The sequence below is a fragment of the Pteropus alecto genome, unplaced genomic scaffold, assembly GCF_000325575.1.
Source record: "Pteropus alecto unplaced genomic scaffold, ASM32557v1 scaffold33, whole genome shotgun sequence".
Taxonomy (NCBI): Eukaryota; Metazoa; Chordata; class Mammalia; order Chiroptera; family Pteropodidae; genus Pteropus; species Pteropus alecto.
The window spans coordinates 6,224,229-6,248,213 of record NW_006435762.1 but is presented as its reverse complement, the minus strand read 5'-3'; the positions used below and the strand labels follow the sequence as shown (position 1 = coordinate 6,248,213).

The following is a 23,985-nucleotide window of genomic DNA, read 5'->3' as shown; positions in this document are numbered from 1 at the left end:
TTTATTTTCCTTTTCTATGTTTTTAACCTAAAGGATATTATTTTCAGATTTTCTTCTTGAGATAGGACAAGAGTTTTTAACTGGTAGAAGATGGATAAACATTGAAACACACAAATTATTCATCTCTAAGTAAAGATTCCTGGTTAATACACAAAAAAAGAAGACCCAGAAAAAAAATGATATGAATGCTTCAGTGAAGTTCTCTCTAATTCATTGTGGATAACAGTGCTTTTTCTGGTTAATATTAGACTTTTCATTTATAACTAGAAAGTATTTGTTGTTAATAGTTAAAATGTTAATAACATTATTAAGTGATACTGTTAACATTTAGTAACACATATTGATTATTAACAATAAATTGTAGTGACAAATATTTTGCAAATATATAACTAAGAAAATAAATATCACTATATCCTGACATCCAAAGATAACAGAATAAATATTAATATTTAAAAATATTCACTCGTATGCCAGATATTGTCATTTTAGAAACTATATGCTAGGCACTAGAGAGCAATATAGATAGATCCTCATAATATGTCTTGGTGTGCTTTTTAAGTTAACATATGTAGATTAACTTTATTTTTAATAGCTACTTAGTATTTCATCACATGGATGTAATTTATCTAACGATTCCTATGTTATAGGAGATTAAGGCTGTTTCCACAATTTCACTTAATTTAAATAAGACAAGAATGTAATATCCACGAGGGCAAAGACTTTTTCTCTTATGCAATGCAGCTTAAAATAGCACTAGAAACTTAGGCAAAAAAAAAAAAAAAAAAAAAAATTAAAAGTAAAAAAAAAAAAAAAAATTATAAGTGTGTTGAATGAATAGTGTCATAATGAGTATCTTTGTATAAAACTCTACCTGTATTTCTGATTATTTCCTTATATCCTAAAAGAGGAACTTTTTGACCAAATAATATGGGCTTTCTCTCCATTCCTTACCATACTCACATTCTAGTCTCTTTAATTGACTTTTAAAAAATTTATTTGGAAAAAAAAAAGTAATCATTCAGATGGTAAAATGTACAGAACCGTGCATCACTATATTCTAAATATAACTATTTGTTTAAAGTTTCTTGTTTATACTTGAAACTTTAAGAAGTCACGTACATGATTTATATGTATTTTTAAAGTTTTTTGAAGAAAAATATTATAAGAAAAATAGTATAAAAAAAATTATAAGAAAATTATAAGAAAACATGCCAAAATTCAGAAGACCAAGACTCAACTAACAGAAATACCAGAAAGAGAAAAGATGAAACATATAAATGAGATAACAGAAACAAATCTACAAGTTTGAAGACCCCTATGATCTCTACTATCACTTTAAGGCTATCTGTCTCAGTCTTGAAACAATATTTCCTCCTTTAAAGTCTGTTCAGTGTTTAGTTAATTCCTACGTTAGTGCCAGGGGTGTATCTTAGTTCCCTTCCTTGTACTACCTCAGTCCTCTCTCTTTCACTACTTTTCTTCCCATTTCTGCTGCCATCCGAGAAATGTGTTTTTCATCTCCTAGTTTTAGCCACTCTCTACCCTATCTGGAGATTGGTAAGCAGATTTAACTCAAGGATGTTGTTCTTCAGGATTTTTGTCACCCTCTCCCAACCCTACCTAAACAAACAAATACATCAAAGACCTTAAATTTTTCACCCCATTCCAAGGATATCTGCTTCTATCATTAGCCATATTTCCCCATTATATTACCTTTCTCTACCCAACAGTTACTATTCTTGGTTTCTAGAGCTTATGTACTGAAGACCTATCCTAAGTAGAAGTCAAGATTAAACAGCAGACCATACAGTATAGTTAATAGTTCCCAAATTTATATGCCCAGTTCTGAACTCTTCCCTAAATCCTAAACTCAAATATCCAATTGCTAACTGCTTTTTAGGCATCTTGAACTTCACAGTTTCAGTAACTGCAAACAAAATTATAGGCATCATCTCTCTATTCTCTAGGCCATTTTGTACCCTTCCTGATTCATTACAGTTCTGCCATACTGGACTTCTTTCTATTACTAGAAAACACCTATCTTGTTCCAAACTTAGGGGCTTTCTGCTGAATGTCCTTTCTGTCCTGAATAATCTTCCCTCAGATCTGTATGTACATCACTGGCTCTTTTACATCATTCAGGCCTCAGCTCTAATATCATGTCCTCAGAAGACTCTTTCCTGACTAAACTAAAGCAGCCCCCTTTTCCATTGTTCTCATTACGTATTATTTTATTCATACCACTTTCATTATTTGAATTTTTATCATATTTATTTTTTTATTGTGTGACCCTCCCCACTATTTACACATGCTGTTAGAGTAGAGATATTATCTGTCTTCTTCACCATGTATCTTTAGGCAAGAGGAAAATACTGTGTGGGGCATAGCTGCACAGTTAGAATTTTTTTCCCCCACAAATGACTGAATGATACCATGTTTAAATAAGTCCAACAAAACCAAGTTGATTTTTTTTTTTTTTTTTACTGTAGAACATACCACTATTTCTTATGTTGAGCATTGAAGGAAATAGTTTGATTTGTTTAAAGACCATATTGTACAAGGAGTATGTGTTTTTAATCTGTAGATTCAAGTTAAGGGTTATAAAATACGGCACAGGGGATCTGAGACCCATAAAGGAAAAAGCAGATTTATATTTTCTGTTTCACTCTCACTCTGTGGTTTCTTCAATTATAGTTTTAGCTTCACTTTAGTCTGCCCACCCTATATATTTATTGAGACACCCAATTATAGAATTATCCCTGCTTTCTGGAAGCACTAAATTCACAGCAAAGCTCTACTTCCTTGAACCCTCTCCAAAATCACTCAACCAAAATCCGGATATTTTTATAAATCCTTTCTGACACTCTCTTACTGAGACACCTGAGGATTCCCCATAATGCTTGTTTTCTCTTTAAGCAACCAGTAATAAACCCACTTGCTCAATTAAATGTGTTCTTGGATCTTTGGCTGGAGGGCATTGTTATACCTGAAGCTTGTTACACCTGGCGGCAACTGGTAAAATCTTATGTATACCCAGGTAACCCCATATAAAGTCTGCTTCTCCAAGATGTCTACAAAATTATGGTACTGGTACCGTCCCTGTGGGCTGGATTGGACAAGTTTCTGGCAGGACATAATCCAGAGCTTCAAGCAGTATGGTTCCACTGGCATTGCTATATTTACAGGTGACTTTCCATCCCTCGAACTAAGGCATGTTAGCACTTGGCTCTAGCATGTTGTCACCATTCCAACCAGAAATTGGCACAAATGCTACTGTGTCAGAGTTGTAGCCAATTTTCCTAATGTAGATGCTGACTTCCTTAACAATTTCCTTGTATCTCTTCTGGTGGTAGGATGGCTCAGTGGAATTCATTTTGTTAATACCAACAATTAGTTGTTTCGCACTGTGTGCCAGCCAGAGGGAATGCTCATGGGTCTGCCCATTCTTGGAGATACCTGCTTCAAACTCACGAACACCAGCAGCAACAATCAGAACAGCACAGTCAGCCTGAGATGTGCCTGTAATCATGTTTTTGATAAAGTCTTTGTGTCCTGGGGCATCAATGATGGTCACATAATACTTGCTAGTCTCAAATTTCTACAGGGAGATATCAGTGGTGATACCATACTCACGTTCAGCTTTCAATTTATTCAAGACCCAGGCATACTTGAAGGAGCCCTGTTCAGTTTCAGCAGCCTCCTTCTCAAATTTTTAAATTATTCTTTTTTTGATTCTATCACATTTGTAAATCAGATGACCAATAGTGGTAGACTTGTTAGAATCTACGTGTCCAATGACAACGATGTTGATATGAGTCATTTACTTTCCTAATTTGGCTTAGATTTAGCAGTGGTTTTCATGACACTTGTTTTTTGGTGGGAAACCCATCACAAAAAAGTGAGCTGCTAGTTTTTAAAGGACCTACAAGCTGCACACTTAAACTCTTATTCCTCAGATAAGTATCTATTTCCTCAGATGCTCGGATGACCAACTGATAGGTGAGATATGGGTTGTGTACTGATAGTATAGACTTCTGCCTTTTCTTCTCATTGTGGACAAAGAGTAGAAAAAAGAGAAACTTTGTGTTTAAATTAAAAGTGTGTACATATGTTCGTGTTCCTAATCTTTAGGCACAATCAAGAGCAAAAAATATTCAAGATCGATTTATAACCAGGCTTGTTATTCACTGTCTTTGTTTGGATTCCCCCAGAAGCAAACACTGAGAGATTTGAGAGTCAGCAGGGAGGTGGTCCTAGAAAACACAGTAAGGTAGTAGGGAAGGGAAGCAAGAAAGAGAAGGAAGGCAATAGAGAGTAAATTACACAACTGTGAGAAACTGAGCTTAGTTCCATTACAAAATTCCAGGAATATGTGCATATTATATTTTAGAATTATCTCAAGAGAGAGAGGAATATACTTCACTGGTTGAGTCCTGCTTCAAGGGAAATGAAATATCACTTCGTTATGCCCTGATAGCTGGCATATTGTGTTACCAAGCCAGAAAAAAAAAAAAAGTGGCAAATAAGGAGTTGCGTTTATTCATAGCAAGCAGCCTTCTGCTTAGAGGTGAGCATTGAGGATATATGGGGGGCCATAAAAAGCAACTACTTTTTGAGTAGCAGTGACCTTTGCTAACACACAGGTGAGAAGTAATTCACATATTACCCTTAAGAAATTGTAGATGTTTCTGATCAAGGAAGAATATACCTGAAGCTAGTTCCTGTCACAAACAACTTTTCTATTGTGGGTTGACAATAGGGCCTCCTGAGAGATCCTAAAGCATCATTTCAAATGGTTAAAACCTTGGTCTTCAGATAAAAGCTCTCTTTTCTTTATCCTCATCAACTATAGCTGCTATCTGGTAATACCCATTTTGCAAATCTAACAAGGTGAACTCTAGGTGTTCTCTATAAGAAGTCTATTGATCACTCTTAATTCAGCAATTAACAGTATGATAATTCACACACTCTCAATTTTTTTTTCAGACTTTTTTATCACTATCACAATTGGGGAGGCATATGGACTATGATTCAGTAATGATCCTATTAACAAACAGTTCTTTCAAATGATCCCTTAGGTCATTAATCTCCCACAAAGCAATCCTCCTAGATTGTTCTGGAAATGCCCATGAGTCATTGAACATGATGGTGTGCTGCTCCCCTTAGGCACATTCCACAGCTAGGCTTGTAGGGACTTCAGTTTTCACCTCAACCCCACCTTATGCTCAGATGCTAACGAAACCATAAAGTGCAAGAAGATGAGGCTTGGTTCATGGGTGTTTCTAGGACAACATCAAAGAGAAGGGAATACGAGAACATTTTATTTACCCGATTCCACGTGCATTTAATATATTGTGTATTAGACATATTTGGTTTGGTTAAATATCTCCTAGTGCTTAGAGCTAGCCATGGTGCTCTACAAGTTATAGAGAGAGTTAACCCTCAACAAAGCCATCACTACCAAGCCTGTTGAAGCAGAACATATCACACAGCTGCTTATTATTCCACAGTCTCTTCAAAGGATTTCAATATCATGATAATGCACCTCGCAGGACTTGCTCATGATACCCAAACCCAATCTCGGCTGGATCAGATGTTAATTCTAGAAGCACTCGAGGATCATATTTATCCAGATTTATATGACATGGTTGTTCTTCCTCCTAATTTCTGGATATACTACAGTTCCTGAGGGTAGAGGCAGCAAATATTAGTTGAGTCTATTCTTAGAAGGGTTCTTCCCTGCTCTTCCTCTGTTCCATAGGGTTCTTCCAATACTGATCTGGTAACTTTTTGAACTGCCTTTTGTCATTGCTATTTCCTAAATGTGACAGGATAGATTCCCCGGTGTATTCACTGATACTGACTTCCCTGAAGTTTCCCTTTGTCTCTAACAAAAAGAAAGGTTCAGAGTGACTTTCTAGGACTTGTTTCTTTCTTCTTGTGGGGAGGGGTGAGAGAAAGAAGAGAAATTGGGTTGTATTTGAGGGAGAGGGAAGAACATCTGGCAACTCCCATTTATAGAAGACTTTATGCCTTAGATCTATTCTCAGGATATAGATCCATACCTACAGCCCACCACCAAACCCAGGCTGAGCCACTGCTAATAGTTCTTTAGTTTTATACTTGGTCCTTTAAACTTCTAAATGTGTTGTTTTTGCCCCCTCTGTGATAAAAATCATTAGCGAGAAATCAGAGAAAGAGGTCAATTCTTCAAGTGTCTAACATACTCTTAAGCTTTCAAAGGTTTCAAAACTCAGGTTAGAAAGCTTCTGTTTTTTGCTGCTCTAAATGAGATTAACTTGCTAATTTTAACTCAAAAAAGAGAGGTTGTTTGTTTCCCTTTATAACGGTCTTTCCAACACAAATATTGAACTAAAGATCTTTTTCCTCATTCCTGGTGTTGTTGTGAACTAAACTTCAGGTCCCTCTTAATGATGTTCACTCATTTGGTTGACTTTGACCTAATCAGCTATAGTCCTAGACATTTCCATAAGTTGATCCCAGCCATCTGTAACACATTATGTATGGAAACTGAGTCTTGGGAAATCCCTGCACCTCTTTCCATCTCCTTGTGCTGTGGGAGCAAGGATACTTCTTTCTGCTACTAGTGCTATTGTGGCTTCTCAGTATCCATGAATGACCTGCTAGATGTCAGCTCCTGAACTAGATAGCTTTTCCCACTTTGATACTTTCCCTCTCCCCATTCGGCTGTCTATGCAGAAGAGAGGATGACCCAAAGAATATCTTTTTTTCCTCACCAAATACTGGTTATCAACAGTTCTATTTGTTTTCAGTCTGCCCCCTCCATCCAGTTTTCTGAGCAGATTTTTTTTCAGACATTGACCCCACAAATGTAGGCATTGTTTATGGTTTATTTTTATTTTTATTATTTTTACATGTATAGCTGGCTCATGCTGTTTCTTACTCAGAGAGTGTTCCTTACTCATCTGCATCAATTAAGATCTATTGTTGTGTCTTCAAGAATATCTAGTTGTCCACCTTTTTCATCATAGGTTCATTTATTCTTTGAAATTACTCTAATTCATCTCCTTCCTCAATTTAAAATATTTAAACTTAAGATAGTATTGGTAGAAAAAACATTAACAAACATTTAATGCAACTTATTCTTTCCTAGATAAGGATACTGAGGCCCAAAAAAGTTGTGACTAAGCGAATAGCAAAGAGTTGTTTAGTAGCAGTACTAGGACCTGAATCCAACTTATCAGAATAGTATCAAAAGATCTTTTCTCAAAGAGAGAAGCCCTGTAGATTGTAAGCACCTGACTTTAAGTCAACCTATATCACTAGTTACATTCTGCCATTTATTTATCAATATTTGTTTCATTGTCATATTCCCCATCTGATTGTAAAATCTTCCTAGGTAGTGGTTATGTATCACTCTTCTCTGTATTTCTTTTATTATTAAGCACAGTCCCTGCTCTGGGAAACAATTGGTGCTCAATAAGTGTTTAACCAGTAAACAATGCATGAACGAATGAGTGAATGCTTTTTTGCTAACAGTTATAAGGCAATAAAATTAAATTGGAAGACTTAATGGCTCTGGTATGCCAGTTGTTCTGCGTGATGTTACCTAAACAGCTGGCTAATTTAAAAGTAATATGAGTCAAACCAATGTTTTGTCATCACATAGACAAAAATTGGCTCATTAACTGGATTGTTCACTTTCCAGTTTGTGGCTGTAAGATCATGTAGTTAGAAATTCATAGTGTTTTGTCTTTTTCCTAGATAAAGCGATGTTTAATTGAATGATCTTGACCAAGTAAATTAAAATCTCCCTGGGTTTTCTCCTCTCCATCTGCTAAACGGTTTAGTCAACTCTGCCCACTCATTGCTTCACAAGGAAATTTTCACGCCAACATTTTCTAAAGAGGATTTAATGGAGAGAAGTAAAGGACCGAGTGGCCTACTTCTTATCTCCTCCTAAAGAAGATTCTGTAACTGAATGGTTTTATTCTAACTCATCAACAATACTTTGTGTTAGAGCTATGGCAATTTGTGAGGCACAAACTCCTCAACATCATCCTTATTTTCACATCCTCATTTTTTGGTTGATTTACTAAGTAATGTGATTACAAATAAAGACACTTATGGATTTTTTTTTGATTACTTCGTTCTTGTGGTTTCTTGGACTATAAAACACACACACACATATCAAAGGGGGAGATTTGCTTTTAAAGATCTTTAAGCTCTTTGGTTATTGAATTTGTTTTTTTACCAAGAAAGAAAAATATAAAGAAAAAAATCACTTATTGATTTAAACTAACACATAATCTATTCTTGTGCATTTTCAAAAGGGAAAGTTCTAAATTGTAAAGGGGATCAACATGTGATCTAAAAATCTGACATATTTATATTTTATATACATTTCTCCTTTCTTTTCATGCCTTCTACCAAGTCTATTGAGTCTTAGTCTTCTTAAGCTTTCTCTGCCTGTGTTTCCTTCCTCCTCCAAATCATCATATACATTACTAACAAATTCATCCTCAAAAAAAGACATCTTTGACTAAATCCTTCTCAAGCACTTTCAATCACTTATTATTATTGATGGCAGGAGAACCTAATACAAACTATGGCATGAGGACCTAATACAACCTACTATCTGTTTTTATAAATGAAATTAACTTTAACACAGACATACTTATTCACTTTCTTATTGCCTATGGCTGCTTTTCTGCTACAGCAGCTGAGTTGAGTAGTTGTCAGAGACACCATATAACCCACAAAGCCTAGAATATACACTGTCTTCCCCTTTACAGAAAAAAAAAGTTAGCTGACTTCTGGACAACAGGATAAAATAAAATTGTCTATGTCCTGGCATTTATGGTCTTTCATAAATGGTAGTTAGCAGGTAATCAATAATCTAGGTAAAAATTTGTGTTGGAAATAGTCTACACTATTAATTCCTAGCACAGTCTCTGAGCTCTAGCAGTCTCCTGTTCTATTGGCAGTGAATTGTAGGACACGTATGTAGCCTGGGTTCAAGGTTAAACTTTGGCATTTACTAGCTGTGTGACTTTGACTTTTCCTTTTTGAACCCTGATTTCCTCATTTGTAGAATAACTTCATGGGATTCTAAGAATAAAATGAAATAACACATTTAAAGTACCCAATACAATGCGTGAAATATAATAGTTCATACTCAAGAGAGGTTATTGTATAGTTTCTTGATTAGTTCAGGAGTTAGGAGTGCCTGAAAGGTAGGGTATATTAATTAGCTCTAGTGGCCATAACAAAGTATCACAGACTGGGTGGCTTCAATAATAGAATTTATTTTCTCACAGTTCTGAAGGCTGGGAATTGTAAGCTTAAGGTGTTGTGCAATTTGATTTCTGGTGAAGATTTTCTTCCTGGCTTGCAGATGGCCACTTTTCTCGCTGTGTTCCTACATGGCAGACAGAGAGCAAGCTCTCTGGTGTCTCATCTTATAAGGATACTAATCTTATGGGGTTAGGGACCCAACCTTAAGACCTCATTTAACCTTAATTATAGGCCTTCAAATATAGTCACATTGGGGTTACGGCTTCAGTGTGTGAATTTGGGGGGGACACAATTCAGTCCATAGCATGCGGTATACAGAGAGCGGTGGTTGAGTGTGGATTAGCAGATGTTCAGTCCTGTGCAAAATAGCCATAGAGACATTTTGTCCATGCCAAAAGGTCCTTATTTATTGGTATTGTCAATACATCCACAGAGACCGTGGTCCACACTGATCCATCAGCCTAATTCTATGTTCCATTTTCAGCTGGGCTACTGAGTTAGAAGAGTAATTATTGGCAATCACAATGCAATTATTGGACCAATAAAACGTGATAGCATTTTTCATGTATTAATCCTGTAAACCCAAAATGTAAATAAATGTTATAGACTATCTGAACCCATGGACAATCCTGAGCATAGACATCTGGGACAAGACCAATTATCAAAGACTTTTTGGCATAGACTGAATGTCTCTGTGGATGTTTTGGACCGGACCAAATATCTTGCAAGTTTGTCTGTACTTGGTGCGTTGGTCATTTTATATCTCACAAAGTAAGTTTTACATTTAAGTGAGGTGGGTATTTGGTTTGCAAACATCAAAACCCTGTCATCTTATTGTCATAGTATAACATTTATGTATATTAAGCTGCGAAAGCATATTACAAAACTACATAAGTAATGTAATTACATTTTTATGAAAATACACAGAAAAAAGATTGGCAGGATATATGCTCTCAGATTAACTGAGGTTATTGCTAGGTGATGGAATAATGGGCAATTCAAAAGTTTTTTTTTTCTTTCCAGCTTTTTATATAATGAATATGAATTGCATATATAAAAATAAATAAATAAATAAATAAGTACATAATTAAGCAAACTTAAAAATATATACCAAAAACTATAAATTCTGACTGTGTCCATAACTTTTTAGTTATTTCATTTTTATTTATGTGAAATTTCCATAACCTAAACATTTAAGAGTGTACAATTCAGTGACATTTAGTACATTCAAATGTTGTGCAACCATCTTTGCTATCCAAGTCTTATCTATAAGTTTTAAAAATTTTATTGAGATATAATTTACATATCATAAAATTTCTCCACTTAAAATTCACAATGAGTTTTATGTATTTTCAGAATTATATAACCATTACCACAATTCAGTTTTAGAACATTTCTATCATCCCAGTAAGATGCATTATGTTCATTTAGAATTAATTCTCATTCTTATTTCTAGCTCTAGGAAAATACTAATTGACTTTCTGTATCCTTAGATTTGTCTTTTCTGGACATTTCACATGTATGAAATCATACAATGTTATATTTTGGGTTTTTTTTGGCTTCTTTTACTTTGCATAATATTTTTGCGTTTCATTAATGTTATAGCATGTATCAGTATTTCATTACTTTTTTACTGAATTATATTTTATTGTATGGATGAACCACATTTTGTTTATCCATTCACTTATAGACATTTGAGTTGTGTCAACATTTTGCCAATTATGAATAATTTTGCTATGAACATTCACATGTAAGTGTTTGTGTGGACATATGATTTCATTTCCCTTAGGTAGGATCTTAAAAGTAGAATTACTGGGTTGTATTCTAAACTTATGTTTAACTTTTTATTAAACTGCCACACTTTTCTTCATAACTTGATAATTGATCTATACAAACATGGGATGTATAGATGTACAACTACATCTTTAACGTCCTTAAATTTTGTATCTTGGGGTCAGTTTATTATGGCCTCTATATCTGTTTCTACAAAAAGGGGGTACACATGGAACTTATGTTATGGAATTGTTGTAAGAATTAAAAGTATAATATATATAAAACATTTAGAACTGTGTTTAATATGTGTGAGTGTGAAGTTAAGTGTTAGCTGTTATTATGGAGTTTGTTCAAATGATTGGGATTCCAAGTCAAATTTCTAACATAGACAATATAAAGCCATAATGAAAACATTATATAAAGACATAATATAAATGATATAAAATATTTATTATTTACTTTTTATAGTTTTTACAGTAAAATAATTCTTGCAAACTTTTTCTAGATTTTTAGAAATTTTTCATCAAATTTTTTTATTTCATAGCTCACTCCTTATTTGATGATCTTTATTTAATTCTTCCAAAAGCATTCATTTAGTTTTCATGTAAACAAATTTTTATAGAGACACCAACTGTCATTCATTTTTCACTCATCTGTATGTTTATGTTTCACTATTTTATACAATTATATGTCTCAAGTGTTTGAAGCTGAGAGGCTTCCTGAACATATGTGTGCATGTGCTGAGACTATTAGCAAATTTTACAAAATAAGTGAACATGTCTAGAAAATATAGTAACTGAATGAGTAGAACTTAGTAAAAATCTTTAATTTTTTATGACAATGTCTAGAGACATTTTTACTAGTTGCAAAGTTTAAAAAAAGAAAAGGACAATGCATACTTAGCTCCACATTCTGCAAAATATGAAGCAGAACTTGGCAGACTTATGTAAGATACATCAATATTTGTGGGTAATTTTTTAAAACATGGGAAATAAGAAAATAAGATTAAAAAGTTGAATACAAATAAGTCTTGAGGAAGAAACTGTGGCTCTAAGTGATAGAATTATAGGTTAATATTTATTTTCTGCCTGTATGTACTTTTCTTTATTTATTAAAACTTATAATGTGGATAGATTTGATAAAAAGATAAAAAAATCAATAGCACTACTGATTTCAGTTCCAACATGTAAAAAGCTTAGAAATCTGCAGTTTTATCCTTACAATAAGAAAAAGCTAAACAAGTGAAAAATCAACAACTTTTGAACCCATCAGATAACTGAGGTCACAGGAGAAATTGCCACCCAGAAATCTGTAGACAAGTAAATCCAGAGAGTCACTGGAGCCATAAACTGGCAGCAACACTAGCATGGTAATTTTAATGAATCGTTCTAGATTGAGTGTAGATTCATAAATCCTGTAGATATTATATTAGCTTTATTATAGTAGCTTTATTCATAATCACCAAAAACTGGAAAAAATAAGATGTCCTTCAATAGATGGATGAATAAAATGTGTGTAGTACATCCATATAATGGAATATTATTCAACAATAAACAAAAGGGAAGAAACTATCAAAGCACAAAAAAGACTTGGGTATGAATCTGAATTGTATTTCGCTAAGTTAAAGCAGCCCATCTGAAAAAGCTACATGCTGTATGAGTCCAACTATATGACAGTTTGGAAAAGGAAAAACTATAGTGACAGTGGTTTTCAGGACTTTGGTGGTGGAGGGGAATAGGTGAATCACCGAGGATACATGTAGGGTGGTAAAACTCTTTGGTATGACACATGACACCATGCATTGGCAAAATTCATAGAACTTTACAGCATAAAAGGTGAAGCTTAATGTACACAAATATAATTTTTAAAAAATTTAGGGGGTTAGTATTTCCCAGGAAGGATTGTACACACTGACAAGAGAAATTATCCATATTATGAATGTATGAAATAACCTCACTGAATGGGGCGGGAGGGAAACGTGCTGACCTCAGTACTTTTGGAAATGAGTGACATCTGTAAAACTAACAGCAAAAGGAACTGCACATAAGCACTGTTCATACTCTAACTGACAATTTTTTTTTTTCTAATGAGGGGATGGGTTAATAATTCTGAAACTTCTATATGTGTATACTGGAATTGAATGATTAAGTAAATGGTGGTGGATAGTGAGAGCCAGATGTCTAACTGTTGGAGTAAGACTATATGAATAAACAAGTGAAGGAGTCTAGAATGATCCATGGGGTAATGGATTAGAGACATCAGTATAAACTCGTCTTTAGTTAGTAGAGATGCAGATGGTTGCAAATAAGAATATTTACAGCTCTGTGTGTGTGTGTGTGTGTGTGTGTGTGCGCGTGCGTGTATGGGTTAGTATACGCACACATATTTCTTTGTTCTGTTAGCTGAGAGAATCTGGAAGCAATGATACACTTAATGCCCAGATCTTGGTTTCTAATACCATTTCTTATTAAAATGAATTAGAGCTCCTTGGAGAAATGTTTGATTCTAGTACTGGAGCAGAAAATACACAAGATGATCCTGGAGAATCTACTAGTGCCAGAAAGTAAAAAAGTATTTGAAAAGGAAAAAAATACAATAATGAGTGTGTGTCAATAGGACATAGGAGCCAATTGAGAGAGCTCTCAGTGGCCAAAACTGGGAAAATCTGAGCATCAAAATAAGTAAACTAGTATGAGTTATAATTCAAAGTATAAAATAAATATCCATAAGACTATACTGTTATAAAATTTAAAAAGTAAATAGATGAAGTATTTGAGGTGAAAGAATAAATATGATAAAGTCCATGGTAAAATTAGTAAAGAAAAAAAACATACTCTTCTTTTTAAAAATATTTTAAAAAATTTTCAATTACAGTTGACATACAATATTATATTAGTTTCAGGTGACACAACACACTGATTAGATATTCATATGACCTGTGAAGTGATCACCCCAATAAATCCAATACCCATCTGACACCATACATAGTTATTACAAAACTACTGATTATATTCCCTAGGCTATATTCTACACTCTACATCCCCATGACTATTTTGTAACTACCAATTTGTACCTCTTAATACCCTCCCCACTTCGCTCATCTACCCTCTGCCTCCAACCCCCAATCTGGCAACCATCAAAATGCTCTCTGTATCTATGAGCTTATTTTTGTTTTATTTGATCATTATGCTGTTCTTTAGATTCCACATATAAATGAAACTACATGACATTTATCTTTGTCTGACTCACTCCACTCAGCACCTTCTATATCCATCCATGTTGTTGCCGATGGCAAGATTTCATTCTTTTTTATCTTGGGTAATATTTCATTGTATATGTACCACCTCTTCTTTATCCATTTATCCTTTGATGGACATCCAGTTTGCCTCCATATCTTGGCTATTTTACATGCACCTATAGATGGACTGCATATTTCTTCTGAGGATCCTAGCCATCAAAGAATAAAGCAAGTTATAAGACTCCTTGTATATGTTAGCATATATTAAAAAATTATTTGTTAAGCTTCTCTTGAAAATGAGATTCAAGAGACATTTCATTATAGATGAATTAATAGGAAATTTGTTTAATTTCTTGTGGTACATGTACAACATAATCTTTATAGATATTATAATCTGTACTTGTAGAAAACCTAAAATCATCACTTGCTTCTAAAAGCTTTGATTTACTTGAATTATTGAAATCAGGTAGCAGAAACTGATAAAAATTAAAATATTTAAACATGACTTCAAATTTTATCAATTTTATGCTTACTTTTTACTGACAATTAAGAAATTTACTTGTTAAAAATACATATTTCTAAGTTTAATCCTGGGTTTTACAACCTGTATTTTAGGAATAAGACTCTAGCTATTGACGTTAATTCCTCCTTTTAATATGATTATGTTGTGGCCATAAACTTCTGCCTATCTCCAGTTGTTCACACAGCTTCATCTAAAAGCCTGAATGGTTCCAGATTTATTTATAATAGGTTGTTTATGGGTTGAAAGGAGGGTATTTTCATCTATTCTGAACTTTCTTTTTAAGGTTAGCTTGTCTTTCTAATTTACTGGAGTTGTAGAACAAAGCTGCGAGATCCCACTGAAAGTGGTCAATTGGTGCCCTGCAGTGCTTTCTTCCTCAAGAAGATCTAGGAGCACTGTGGGGAAGGGGAGGAGGATGGTTTACACAACCTTAGGTCTAAATAGAAAACCAATCTATATTCCCTCACACTGAGGATTGAAACTAATTTTTTTCCAAGTGGGGAAGAAACACTACAGACTCCCTGCTTTAGGCTATGTGAGTTCTTACCTTTTAATTCATCATGGAGCTTCCCACGGAAGCTGACCTGGAATTGTTTTGAAATGAGACTATGAAGAAAGATGCTTGTGATGATACTCTGATCTGTTTCCATCAGATGTCACATTTAAATTACATTATGCTTTAATACTCATTCAAGTAGAGTTTCTGTAAACAGAGCTGCTGCTTAATTTGCAACACTTTTATTACTTCTAGTATTTAATCCAAAATAGGAAGCTATATCCAAGGAAGTGATTGGTAAGTTAACTGAAGCTCCTTTTCCTCGTGTTAAAAGACCAAGACCTATATTCTTCTCTTCAGTGTGCAACTTAGTAGCCTGTGATTTTAACGATTATCTTAGATCCAATTATTTTGTCAGGCAACAGATAAACTCCAGCAAAACTGAACATTAACCTCATAGTGTTTGTTGGTAGGATGTTATTTAATATAAGAGAGCTTTAGCAATGCCCCTTTCAAAGCTTTGGCAGATACTTTATCTGAGAAACAAATTTTTTAAAGTATGTCCTTCCCTCCATCAAATCTCTGTTGTGGTGTATTTTAGTTTCAGGAGGAATGCATTTCTTCTAATTGTGCTTTTTAAAGTATGTTATAAATTAAGGAAATTATTTTCTTATTTATCACCTAGGAATCTGAAGAGTAAAAAATTAAAATACCAGCTTAATCAGAAGTACTTATATAAAACCTAAATGTTTACATTTAAAACATACTCTTCAAAAATTTTTATTGGTGAATAATAGTAAACATTATGACACATTGATACACTAGAATGATAAAAGGCACTGCATTGCTATTACTTAGGTAAATACTAGGTGAAACAGAACTTCAAATATAGAAGCGGTCACTAAGTAACTAGTGTGGGAAAAAAAAAACAATAGCTGCAAAACTCTGAAAAGTTAATTGGGAAAAAAAGTTTCTATTGGGGGGATTCACTTTTACTTAAATTGTTGTAGGATTCCAGATTTCATCTGTCTCTCCGCTTTTAGCATGTTTACCTCACTTACTCTCTTTCCTATATCTTCTATCTTTTTCTCACTGCTAGCTATTTCCACAAACATTCTTAAATAATCTCAGTTCAAAAAATGATTTCCTTTGAACCATTTTCCTTCTGCCTATTTCATTTTAACTCTTCTTTCATTCACCTGTAAACATGGTGAAACTTTACTTATCTACCATTCATGTTCAATCACTTGGCAACTGTCATTATTAATTATCTTTATATTGTCAGATATCTTTAAATCATCTTTTAACATGAACTCTGTTCCCTGTATGTACCCTGCTCCCACTTCCCACATGAAATATCTCTTCTATCTTGGCTTCCTGGGTAACACTCTATTTTTTTTTTCCATATTAAACTTTTTCTTTCCACTGTGAATGTTTTTTGATCTCTTTCTTTGATGTCTCCTCTATGTATGCCTGGCCTAAAATATTGGTTTGCTCTCCTTAGCCTTCTTCTCAACTTGTGGTCATGCTGAGTGATCTCATCCATTACTAGGGCCACAGATCCCACTAGTGTGCTGATGAATCCAAAATCTAAATGAATCAGACAATGGAAATTGAACTATCTAAGAAGAAAAAGTGGACATTCTGGGTAATAAAAGTAGAAAGATAATTTTAGAATGGTTATGAAAGAATACTCAATATATTTATTACAAAGTAGATTTATAGGCTCTAGCTATTAAAGAAAAAAAAAACTGAACCCTAGATACTGAATTCAGAGGATGTAGAAGATAATGGAATTGCTTAAATTAAGATCAAAGGGTCATTACAGTTTTTTTTTTTTTTAGAACTCAAAGATGCCCCTCTCCTTTACTAGATGGAGCAGGAATTTCTTGGCCTATTGCTTCCAGGTAGCTTGTACTAAATAACAGAAAATATCATGTGGTAATTTTTTTTTTTTTGCTATGATTAAAAGGTATGGAGCTTGTGAGTAGGGAGAACTAGAAAACAATAACGAATAATAACAAACATCAGGATTTCTAAATCAGCCATAAAGTATTGTATTATCACATCTCAAAGTGACAAAATGAGATGAGTAGTAGACAGACAAATTAAGATATTACAGCAAAATGGTTCAGGACTTCTTTCCTGACTCATTGGGAGGTATAAACTGCAATGTTGAAAGCAAAGTCTGAAAAAATTGCCTAAGTCAGAACTGGGTTTTGTGGGGCAGCAGTAGCATGTGGCACAAACAGTCAGCTTAAGGAGATAGCCAGGGTTATATGAGGGAACCATACGGAGTATAGAGTAACTCTTCATGTTTTAAAAGTGAAGAAAAAGGAGAGCTTCATTGATTAAGTAGCATCGCAACGAGTGTTTACTAACAGACATAGTATTGAAATTCAGATTTCTGTCTTGTGGGCCATTATACCAGGCAGCCTTTAAAAAATGAGGAGAGATTAGAAAAATTTAAGGACATTCTTTCTTTTTGAAAACCACTTTCACATGCTTTGCCCCAACCAAATAAACATCAACATTTCTTAAACAAAACACCTTAATTCACAGGGAATACGGTAAGTTATGAAGAGTGGCTGACAAATGTTTCATTGCTTCTTCTGCAGTTTTGCTCCCTGGAGCCTGTTTAGCATCATTGGCTACAGGGACAATTTGCCACTTCCAAAGTTCTCTAAATTTAGAGCTGAGATGCTCAGAAAGTCATTCATCACACATAAATGAACAGCCTGATTGTTATTTCCAAAACACTGAAAATCTTGGAAAAGACAAAGAACACAAACTTCTTTGAAAAGGGTATTGTCTTTGCTGTGTGGGCCGCACCAGTTTAAGAGGCTATTTGGCTTCTGTTTTGGACAACCCATAGCTCATTCCTATTTGACAAAACAAGTGGATTTTTTTTTTTCCAGTAGGGCTATTCTATTGCAGACTTTTCTTTCTCATTTGCCTTGATTATTAACAATTTAGGAACATTTACAAATGTTGAAAATTATCCAGTTTAATTAAAAATACAATATAGATGAGGTATATATTGAACGAGATTTTGTAATAAAGTAAGTCAATCTTTAAATGATAAAGGCTCATTTCATATAAAGCTCATGCACAAATTGAGTGCTATCTCTGTTGCTCCATCCTCCCAGCACAGGAAATTGCTGCATGGGTGCTGTACAAAGACTTGAAGCTTTAAGGGATAGACCATGTTGATTAGGTTTTGGTAGTTGTTTTTTATTTTATTTTTATGCTCCCTGAAATTCCTACAATTAAAATATTTGAGCTCAAAAAAAGAATACTCTGGTAATAGTGCCACATTTCTGGAAATAATAAATGGCTTTTAGGCATTTACAGGTCAGTATGGACTCATTTAATCCAGTTATTTTCCTTGTAAACTCACCTGGCCCTTGGCAATGTGTGTTTTTGATTGGAGAAAGGAAAGTAAATAATTTGGAGAGATAAAACACTCGTGTTGTTGTGGACCTGACCTGGGTGGGCAATGCTGTGGGAAAGAAAAGATACTGAAAATAAATTTGATGAATTAAAAGAAAATAGATTTTTTAAAAAAAGTGTCCTCTATTTTCTGTGTAGGTATGTGCGCGTGCACACGCGCTCGCACACAGACACACACACACACACACTCAGAAGATATATTCAAGTTCTCTGTTTCACCAGGAAATAGAACTCAGGGAATATTGATAATGCTATAAAGATTAGCTATTTTGTGGCTTAAATAGCTTTTACGAACCTGGCTAAAACATCTTCGTGAATTTCAAATTACAGACAAAAATAACAAATCTTTACAATGTAATTGGACTATAAATTTTGGAAGCTCTAAATAAAAGGAGATTTTCTTGGATAGTATTTTATATAATAAAATTATTTTTAGAGTTTAACACCCCCAAAGTGTTTTTCTATCTCAAAGAACTGGAGAGTTTCCTTTAATTAGTTAATAATTTTATAACTCTTTTGTTTTGATCGTTAATAAATTCAAATTTTAGGCCTAATCATATACATGAAACTGCTTATTTGTTGGCTTATAGGCCACTCATTTCTTTTAATTATTTTGATTTTTAATTTCTAATTAAGCAACCTACTTATAAGTTGTCCTAATTCTTTTTTTAAAATATGGTATAAGAGGAGGAAGAAACAGAATGCTATAATGAATGATGTGCTACAAGTTATACCTGGATTACCTCAGTTATTCCTCAGTTATTCCTTCCAACAACCTATGACATAGGTCTTATTAACCCATTTTCATAAATGAAGCTGGGTTCAAACAACTGAAGGGATAGTATTGATATTCAGACTTCCGTGTGTATAACCACTTTATTGAATAAGCAATATTCTGATAAGTAATAATAAGAACAGGACACAACATTTTGTTTCTTCCATGCTTGCATTCCAAAAAGATCCTTTGTGTCTCCCGTCACTTGATCAAGAGATTGCACAGTTTTTAAGTCACTTTCAGCTTAAGGAAATTTTTGATTTTCAGATATTATCAAGCTTAATCCTTCTTAAAACAAATCTTCAAACATCCATCTAATTCGAAGCTTTTCCTTTACCTCAGCTAAGGCCTGAGAGGAATATTAGAGATCGAAAGTGATAAAACTGCTGTAGGCCTTTCATTCATTCTCTCCACTTATCCTGTACTTGGCTGCTTCAGAATCGGTATTGAGGGAAAGGGGACCTGGAGAGGGATGGAGGTAGAAGGAGAAAGTAATGTCTCTCTTGCATTAAAGCTCTAGTAATTCATCTATCTGTGTCCTCTTTTATGACAAGTTTACAAATGCTGGCTGACACGGGATTCACTTTCCAATGGACTTCTTAAAACTTCAATTCCTCCACAGGGAGGCACATTTCCAGCTTCTTCCTATGGGATGCTGTTTTGCTTGGGGTCACCAATATGTTTTGAGTCCTACCTTCTGAAGAATCCATTTGACATGAGGAAATTCAAACTTCCTTGCTTCACAGAACAATATAAGTGCTGTCTGCTTCCCATTGCTGCCCTCTCTACTTACCTTGTTATTCAGATCAGTTTATCCATCCTCTCACTTTTACCACTTTCTAGGTGAGAGGCAAGGACAAGTCTCCATGTTTGCATAGGTCCTGGAAATATGTCAGGTTCTCCCAATAGCTAGCTGGGGAGTGAGATTCTCAGTGTTTCCTTTTAGACATCTCTACTATTTATGCCAATTCTCTTATTCCTTCTCACTTATCTTGAGGTCAGGAGGTGGGAGGGTGGCAGGTAGCATACTTCAACTTTACCTTGATTAACCTCTTTGATGAAATTGTTTTCTTCTACATAGTTAGGAAGTTGGGGTCAGTTGTTGTACTGATTTTGCTGCCTTACATTAGTCCCATATAAGTGTATCTAACACATTTCTTTAGGATGTAGGAAGTTCCTATCATCTATTTTTCTCAGTCTTGGGGCTTTAGCTGAAATTCAGAGGCAATACTATAAGCCTCATTTAATACCCTGTTATATTGCTTTTAGAGTTCACAGTCTTTTCACTGTAACATACTGTTTTCCCAAATTTACCTTAGGTGGATCTACTCACATTCTTCAAATGTCTTCTTTTAATCTAGAAGTACAATACGGTAATAAATGTATACATAATATATTAAGTACAGACCTGTATTGTGAAACTCTTCTCTTCTTCTGTTGTCTTTTTTGAATATTATACATATTTTCTGCTACACATATAATAATGAATAGCAGCTATGGATTTTCAAAATGTCAGCATTTGCCAAACCTTAAATTTTTTCAATGGAAATAATTGCAAGAAAGCATTAAGGACTTTACCACTTAATTCTGGTTTCTTTTCAACATGGTCACTAGTTGGCCAGTCAAAAGTGTTCTGCAAAGAACCACTATTTGAAGAAAAAGGTGTAGATCTCATATTTGGCCTTTGTGTGACATAGCTGTGTGAATTTGGCAAACACGTTAACCTCTCTTTCACTTAGCGTTCTTACAATTAAAGACTCTTAGTAATCTTGATAGTCACAAAAGGTTAACCGTGCACATAGCACTTAGATGAATCATTTCAATGAAGCACCAAAATTATTCTAAATAAAGCCAGAGCAACTGAAGCTGCTGACTAGAAAATAATCCTTGACCGATAATATGTCTGGATAAGCCATTATACAGGATGAGTTGCTTAGATTTCAGTAAAGTGAAGTGCTAATCTAAGCAGTTAGTTCTTCAGAGTTTCCAGAGACTAACGAGGAGATATACCAACAAAACAAGCACACTTACAGAGCATGCTATTTCTTAAACTCATAGACAGTATGTTTTTGTGCGTTCACAAATTAATAAATAATGTTCTGACATTTCCACAAATAATAAACTAATTTTCATAAATAAATATATTTCACAATATAAATGAATATCCTTCTGTTCCAGGATAAAAATCAAACCCCTTGGCATAAATTATAGAACCTTTATGACCTGGCCTCTGCTAACCTCTTTAGTCTTGCCTTTTACCTTGTCCTGACTTGAACTATCCTTTGGCCATACTCAGCTACTTTTTCTTGCTTGGAAATACCAGGATGTTTTAAACCTCCATAGTTTGTCTTAGGCTGCTCCCACTGTCTACTGGTCCAGTTACCTACTGCTGTGTAATAAATCTTGCCAACACTTTGGATTTTAGCAGGGCTTAGCTAGATGGTTCTTGCTGAGTGAGATCTGTCATGTGGATGTGATCAGATGGTTGCTGGAACTGGAATTGTCTGAGACTTGCTAACTCATATGTTTGGCTCTTGGGCTTGAATGACTCAAAGAGCTGGAATCTGGAACAGCTGGCTCCTTGGCACCTCTCTTTATGCCGTCTCTTGAAATGATCTCTTCAACATGACAACTTCAGGACAGTCAGACTTTTTACAGGGTGGCTCAGGCCTTCAAAAATATATGTCTCAGTAGAACAAGAGAGTCATCTTTTACGACCAGCTTTGAAAGTCATACAGTGTTACCTCTGTCGCATTCTATTCAGTAGAAGTGAGTAGTTAATAACAACTCATGTTCAAGAGAGGGGAATTTAGACTCTACTTCTTGGTAGAAGAGTGTCAAAGAACATGTGGACATGTTTTTGGACCAGCACACATACATAGAGAATACCTGTTATCTTTCAATACTCAGCTCAACAGTCATCTTCTCTATGAGACTTTGGATCATATTCATGTTCCACCTTACTCCTTTCCCTTTCTCAAATTGACCATTTACTCCTTTGAACCTCTAATCTTCCTTGTACCTGCTTCTATTATTACATATATGATATCCTTTTTTTGCCTATATTAGTTTATGTTTATCTGACCTATTAAAATACACATTTCTTAAAGATGGGAAATGGTTCTATATCATTTTCTTTAGCCTTATTATTTAGCCCAGTGCCTGAAAAATAAAGGATCTGTTAATTAAATAACTAATGAATTGAATAGAATATTGACTAAAAATATGAGACAATAGGTGAAGGTTATAGATACCAGAAAATTTATTTATTATAAAAACAGATTTACTTTTTAAAATGATATTAAAGCATTTCTTCCAATGCTAAAACCATTTAGCTTTGGGCATTATGAAAGTTTTTAAGTTGCTCACTACTTTGTCTTTATTGAGCAACAGGTGGTTGGAAATCCTTAACTTATTTTTTCTTGCTAGAATTATAATCACTGAAAGCAAAGTGCCATGGCTCAGATTAAGAGCTCATCTTCTTTGTTTTGAGGCATTGAAAAAAAAAAATTAAAGAATAATGTAGAATATATTCATCCTCTTTCTCTCAGAACTATAGACTACATTAATCCTGTAGATCATCCATGCTGATTACAGTGAGAGCCATCAAAGGTCCATAAAAGCCCAATACAATAATGGAAGAAGGAAATTTTCCAGGATGAATTTAAGATGTGATGGATTTGCAAAATATAATGGTTAACTTCCTGGCAATTATGTAAAGAATGATAAGCAGAATTTAAGCAATGCACTTCTATTTGCTTTAGATTTATATGTTTGCCTTTTGGATGCATGCTGACCACTTAAATTGGCAGCATTAATCTTTGGCATCTTCATTTTATCTCCTTTATAAAAGCTAGTTTAAAAAGATGTTCCAACTCTTACCCAAATTAGTGGAAGCAAGGCTATTTATATTTAATTTTCTCAAGAGGTAGACTTTTTACTTCCTATTAATATTAGCACTTTGTACATTGAGAATTTTTAAAAGTTAAATAGTTTACTGACATTTTGGCAACTCAAAATCTCTGCCACTTGCAATTGCAATTGCATAGGGAATGGATAATTATTCTTTAATAGTAGAAGAATAGTAGGGATCACATTTGGCTCAGAGTCTTGGGTAGTGTTTTCATTAAATATCACCCTGGAGTCATTACTCATTGCACACTTTAGCAAGACAGCTGATGAGGAAGGATGATAGAACAGGCACATTGCCATCAACAGGCAGAGCACGCACAGGCTCAAGAGTGTAATTTGGTTCGACTAGTACTTGGAGACACTTACTGTCACACTTTGCCACCCTACAACTAAAAAGAGTTTAGGGGATAAAAACTATTGTTTAGGGAAAATGTATGGTTGTCTGATGGCACACCCTTCAAATTCTGTTCAAATAAAAACTAAGACAAGTGAGAGAGTCCACCCATTCTATTGTGACTTCAATAAAATCTAGGACA

The 23,985-nt window shown here is 34.3% G+C and overlaps 1 pseudogene; it reads right to left on the bottom strand.

The window, feature by feature from the left end:
• Positions 1–3,079: 3,079 nt before the first annotated feature.
• LOC102895232 lies at positions 3,080–21,212 on the bottom strand (annotated as a pseudogene).
• Positions 21,213–23,985: the final 2,773 nt, after the last annotated feature.